The following is a 7,263-nucleotide window of genomic DNA, read 5'->3' on the forward strand; positions in this document are numbered from 1 at the left end:
GTTCTGCCAGCGCTCTCCGTCTGCTCATGGTAGAACCTGTGCCCTAAAAAACTGAATCCTCACCCCTCGAGCTGCTCCTCGAGCTACTCCTCGACCCAAGCAAACTACGAGCTAAAGACTTCATTTTCTTTGACATCCTATTTTAACAAAAACAAGTTAGTACATAAATCGACAATAAAATAATAAAATATGCAATAAAATCATAAAATATGCAATAAAATCATGATCCATACTCGTCAATCTTAATCGTAATCAAAATCAGGATCTAGTTGCTTTCGTCGATTTAATGGACGCCAAGTAGCTTTCTTCTTTCTCGTCACTCGTTTTCTTTTTGGAGGAACCTCTACATCATTTTGATCGCCTAATAAAGATTCTTCCAACATTTCAGTTTGTACATTAAACGTGCTTGTAAGTTCTTCGTCTTGGAAAATCTCAGCAGCCCCCACTTCCTGCTCGATTTGACTTTCAACATAACCAGCATCACCAGGAGCATATAGTCGTTCACGCGGATTAACTTTGTACACTACCCTCCAATCAACCAAACCGTTTTTCTTAGATGGATATGTCATATAATACACCTGCTCGCATTGGTGGGCAAGGATTATAGTGTCGTGGCCTTTTAATCTATCGTTGTGTTTGACTTCCACCATGCCATATTGATTTTCTCGCGTTGTATTTGGAGAAAACCAATCACAATCGAAGAACACCACTTTGAGTTGTTTATCTCCAAAAAACTTGTACTCGATTATATCATTAATGACTCCATAATAATTAGTCACCTTCCCTTCATCATCGACAGCTCTAGTTACAACTCCGGAGTTTGTCGTGGCTGCTAGAGGATGATCATCTTCGAACCTTGTGGAACGGAATCTAAAACCATTGACATCATACCGACCATAACGTCTGCCAGTTACTGCTCCTAGGGATAATTGTCGAAGGTCCGGGTGTATATTGTCATTTTTATCTACATAATCTCGAAACCAACACAAGAAATTAAGTCCCCCATCTTTTCCCTCTCGACGAATCTGGTCACGTTCACAGCCAGAGATGCAATTTTGAGAATCAAATTCCCTGTTAGTACAAGGAAACAAACCTTTTAGTATCACAACAAAAATTCTAGCGCCAATGACTAAAATAAAGTTTACACTTACAAGAGAAACTGGCTCATCTCTTCCATGTTGTTATACATGTAGAGTAAAGCAGTCTTCCATTCGTCGTTGGTGAAACAGTATGTTGTGCTGGGTCCTACAGTTTTGCCCCTCCATTGAAAAATTTCAATATCACTAATAGGGGGCTCGTCGACATGATACCGCAACGTATGGGCATTGACATTGTGTTCCTCTGCAAAGTACAGGCCCGTGAACGATGCTATCTCTTTGTATTTGAATTCTTCAGCGATGCACCCTTCAACTCGTCTCTTATTACCAACCATTGCACGTAGCTTCTTTAGTGTCCTTTCGATGTGATACATCCATCTATATTGCACAGGACCTCCTACCTTAGCTTCGTATGGTAGGTGAACAAGTAGATGTTGCATCGGATTAAAGAAACCTGGTGGAAATATTTTTTCAAGTTTGCATACCAAAATCGGTATTTCTTGCTCAAGCTTCTCCATCATCTCTTTCTTTATTTCTTTGGCACAAAGATGTCTATAAAAGTAGCTTAGCTCCGCTAATGCTTTCCAGACATCATTTTTTACAAAACCACGAAACATAACAGGAAGGAGTCTTTCCATTATTATGTGGTAGTCATGACTCTTCAACCCAGAAAACTTGCCCGTCTTCAAATTCACAGACCTTCTAAAGCCCGCGGCGTAACCATCTGGGAACTTTAAGTTTTTCAACCATTTCATCAATTGTTTCTTCCTTTTAGGTTTAATACTGAAAGGAGCACGTGGCTTCTTCTGATTCTCTCCTATCTCCATAGTTGGTCTTCTACAGATTAAAGCCAAGTCTTTCCTTGCCTTAGGGTTGTCTTTTGTTTTGTCAGTGATATTCATGCAAGTGCTGATAATGCTTTCACCCATATTTCGTTCCTGGTGCATGACATCAATGTTATGCATTAGAATCAAGGCTTTCATATAAGGGAGTTCCCATAGACCACATTTGTGAGTCCAATTATGCTCCGTTCCATAACCTTCAAAACGATTTCCATGTTCGTTTAGTTTCAAATCATTAAGTCTCGCGAGAATCTCTGGACCACTTAGACGCTTGGGTGGTCCCCTCGTCACAATCGTGTCCTTTTTAAAAGCGTTCCTATCGAACCTGAACGGGTGATCCTCTGGCAAAAAACATCTATGGCAATCGAAGTAACATATCTTTCCACCAAACTTTAGTCGAAAGCATAAAGTGTCTTCAACGCATATAGGACATGTCAAAATCCCATGACAACTCCATCCAGCAAAGATACCATAAGCCATAAAATCATGAATAGACCATAAAAACGCGGCTCTCAGGTTGAACTTCTGTTTCTTGTAACAATCGTACGCCTCGACTCCTTCCCACAAAATTTTCAATTCTTCAATCAGGGGTCTCATCATCACATCGATCTTTGTTCCAGGATGATCCGGACCAGGTATTATAAGACACAAGAAAATAAATTCATATTTCATGCAAAGAGCTGGTGGAAGGTTGTATGGAACAGCAAAGACGGGCCAACATGAGTACGACGTTGCGGTTAGATTGAATGGTGAGAAACCATCTGTTGCCAAACCGAAGCGGACATTCCGCACTTCATCAGCAAAGCTGGAATCAAAAGCATCTAGTGCCTTCCATGCATCTGTATCAGCTGGGTGCACCATGACATTTGGATTCTCACGTACCCCTTCTTTGTGCCACCTCATGTGTCTGGCTGTATTCTTGGAGATGAACAAACGTTTCAACCGAGGTATGAGAGGCATGTAACGAAGCTGCTTACGTGCAATCTTCGTAGTCACGGTCAAACCATCGTCGTTTTCAACCTCAACGAATCTAAGCTCACCACATACAGTACACTTCTTCTCACCTGCGGTCTCCTTCCAGAAAAGCATACAATTATTTTCACAGACATCGATTTTTTCGTAGTCCATACCGAGGCCAGATAACAGCTTTTTAGACTGATACATGTCCTTTGGCATCTTGTGATTCTCCGGAAGTACATCACTGATCAAGTTCAAAAGTTCCTTGTAACAGTTGTTTGAGAATGCAAACTTAGACTTAATAGCCATAAGTCGAGTCACAAATACAAGGACGGTCACTTTTGTGTGCTCATGCAACGGCTCTTCGGCAGCTTTAAGGAGCTCGAAGAACTTCTGAACCTCAGGTGTAGCTGGATCCTCAAACTCGGTGGGTTGACCGGGGTTCTCCGAATCGACGGTTAGAAACTCATGGCGTACATCGTCAAGCATCTCTTCCATCCTATCGTAGTCCTCCTCTTCATGTGATTGAACTTCCGATACAATACGAGGAGGTGGGTCCTCACCGTGGTGCACCCACACCTCATAGCCTGGCATATAACCGTTCTTGCAAATATGTATCGACATAGTCCTCCTGTCAAGTAAATTAATGTTCCGACACTTGCTACAAGGGCACCTAACATCGGTTCCAGTCTCTGACCGAGCAAAAGCATGGTCGAGAAAAGCATCAGTCTTGGCCACCCACTCACTTGATAGAGCACCTCTTTTCTTCCAACCTTCATACATCCATCGACGATTCTCCTCCATACTAGCTACGAGACGTTAACTTAATTAGATAAGTAATGCACTGGCCATCCGTTTTTACGAAGAAATCACGCCCCTACATCTGTAGGAAAGGATAGGTCCTAAACCCACCCAGGAGTGACCGACGAGGCCGTGTTTATGACAAGACATGTGGTCGTGCGAAATTTCGGCAGCATAACCCCGTTGTTCTCCAATCGCACGCCTAAAAATGGTGCAATTGGAGAACAGAGAGGTTATGCTGCCGAAACTAAGCAGGAGCACATGCTTTTGTCATAAACACAGACTCTGTCGGTCACCCCGAGGCTGTCCAATAAAGGGACAATTCCGGCCCAACATACCTCACATGCGTCGCTTGTAAGGTGTGTTGGGCCGAAACGGGTGACGCCTAGGTTTCGTTTGTTCACACTACGATACACTATGATTAACTATAATCATCGTGCATTATTAAATAATTAAACTAATAAACCACAATACAATATTACATACGAAATAACATTGTTATAGATGACAAATCATATAAAATGACCTTATTTCCGAGGGCATAATAATTACCTCGGAAATTAAAAAATTAAATTATCTAAAGTACCACTAAATAAACTAAAACAAGCTACTTTAATTACGTAATCAAATTTTAGCCGTCGGACATAACAAACTAAACAATTAAATACATTCACACATACAATTATAATCAAATACATTAATACAAGCATACTATTTTAATCAAATAAATTAATACAAACATACAATTTTAATAAACAAAATTGCTAATTAAGGATACTCACTTAGCGGGCGTGGGGAGCCGGCCGGCGACGGGCGCACGTGGCCGTTGGCCGGAGCACGGGGCGGCGGCGACCGGCGAACGGGGCGGCGACGGCGGCGGCCGGAGCACGGGGCGGAGCTCGGGGCGGTGGCCGGAGCACGGGCCGGACCACGGGGCGGCGGCGGCGGGAGCACGGGCGCCTTATCTCCGGCGACGGCGGGCGTGGCGGCGACAGAGCGAGCGGCGGCGATGGTGGCGGCGAGCGGGACGGTGGCGGCGGCTGAAGAAACCGACGCGCGGAAATGAAAGCCGCGCGGGTCCGATCCAAGCGTTAAAAAGGCTTATGTCCGACGGCTCGGTGGAAGGCCGTCGGAGATAACCTTATCTCCGACGGCCCTGTACAAGGCCGTCGGAGATAAGCGCTATTTCCGAGAGCCGGTTGCGGCCGTCGGACATAAGCTTATCTCCGACGGCCTCGTACAGGGCCGTCGGAGATAAGAAGGCCGTCGGACGTGTCTCCGTTTACTGTAGTGGCGTGTAGTGTAGGCTCATGGAGATCCAACCACACAACTAATATAACTATATAAATTTACATATATAATAAGTGTACCAACCTACAAACTGCATAGTTTCTGTTACCATCTAGTTAGTTTTGAATAGAGTACAGAAGGACCTTTAAAAAACACTATTTACTGACATACATATTTGCATTTTTTATAACTATAAGTAGTAGATTTATTTTCAATCACTTAGAGAAAAGGGAAAAATACTGTGTTTTATTCTTTATCTGTGTTTTATACTGTGTTTCCAGCAACAAAATCACCTTGCGCCTGCATGATTAAATGATTCGTGCGTGCTTTGAAGTGATACGACACCATGTCTTGGCTTCTAATTCATTCTTAGGGTCATAACTTTATACAGTCGATGCGTGTATATATACCTCTCCCGTTGAACAAGGTGCACAACGCAGCACAACACGTAATTACATTTCGCTCTGCACGCTTGCACGTAACCGTAAATTGTATAAGTTGGATTATGTTATTATTTTAGTATTATAAATAAGTTAAAATAAGTTATCCAATACTAACTTATTTCAGCTTATTTATGGTCTTACCGTGATAATTTTATATTATCCTAATATATTTTTATTATAATCTAACTTATATAATCTAGTATTGAAATAAGCACCCCTTAGATGATAAGAACCACTGGCAGAGTCAAAACAAAACAAGCAAAAAAGGGGGTAAAATTAAAGCATGTCGTTCAGTTGGACACTTGGACGTAAATCATGCTCATCCACGTGTCATATATACCATGATTGTACATAAAACGGAGGGTATCGTCCTTGATGGATTTAAATTAGACAGTTTAATTCAAATTGAATCAAATATATTTATAAAGTTATATCAAATTAAAGCATGTCGTTGAGTAGATGTTGACCAACTTAATCACACGACTGATCTGCTCATCTGCCTGATCTAGATAGGATACAATGATGAGGAGCCAAATATATGCATCGAGTTGATAGATCTGTAGACCGTATTGTTTTTTTTTAAGAAGTCACGTGTCGTCGTCCACCAAAGATTAGAAGTTCATACGAGAAAATTATTGGACTCTAAGCTCAAGCAATTGTATTCCAAAAAAAAAAGTAATTGTTTGGTGGCCCTTGCCTGTCTATTTTGGACACCAATCGTCGCATCAGAAGCCGCGGGAAGCCGGGAACCATCTCGGCCGCCATGAGCCCATGAGTGTGTGCGAGTCAACTACTGATGCAGCTCAGGTGCGTCTCAGATTACAAGACGTACTGCTAAAGTTTCGTTGGTTAACACAGTCACGACGACATCTGTCGCTACCGGCTGCATCCGGCCGATCGATCCGACCACCGCAATATGATGCCGACCATGACGGCCGTAGTCGAGCAGTGAGGCACCAACACACACCAGAGGATTCGTTGAGCGATATCCATCGTTCATCGTGCCGCTGCGGCCTAGTACGCTTTTGCCTCAAGCGTACGCGTCATCGGTACGTGCCGGCCGTGTGATCTCGCCAGCGCGGCCGCGCCACGGATGTGATGATGTGATCGGTGTGCGTGCGGCCTGCGGCTGCTCGTGCGCGGTACGGCATGTCCCGTCCCGCCGGTCGATCGCATGCTAGTCAAAACATGCATGGCGTGGCCTCCTGCGGTGTCCATATAGATCGACAGCCGCATGCACAGCAGATGTGGCTTTCCACACGTCTCTCAGTAGTCAGTACCAAATCTAGTCTATATACGCGATGCCGAACGATGGATCTCCAACGGCGAGCTCGAAAAAACGGCGAGCTCGCTTTGGCTGGCCGAGCCAACGAGTCTAACCATCAACATAAATCCGCTCTTTAAAATGTTTTAAATAACATATTTTAAATTAGTAAAATAGATATATCACTAATATAATATAGAAGAAAAATATTTTTATAGTAATCTCAAATAACATAAATTAATTGTCTACTCGGTACTAATATTATATGCTAATTAAGATTTTATATAATAAATTGTTGTTGGGTCGAGCCACGAGTCAGCTCGCGAGATGTACCGAGCCGAGCTGGCTCGTTCTTTTCACAAGTCACAAAACAGGCTCGGCTCGGCTCAGGCTCGTTCTAAGCGTCGAGTCGGTCCAAGCCAAGCTGCTGCGATCTCGAGTTTTTTTCCGGACCTAGATGGATTGATCCATTGCCCATTCACCAACGCACGCGCACCCTCACCTACTCCCATGCGCGCCCTGCCTATAACTACTATACGCGCGCGCAGAGCCGATCAGCGAGCACGGCA

This window comes from Zea mays, chromosome 2 (genome assembly GCF_902167145.1).
Source record: "Zea mays cultivar B73 chromosome 2, Zm-B73-REFERENCE-NAM-5.0, whole genome shotgun sequence".
In the NCBI taxonomy this organism is placed as follows: Eukaryota; Viridiplantae; Streptophyta; class Magnoliopsida; order Poales; family Poaceae; genus Zea; species Zea mays.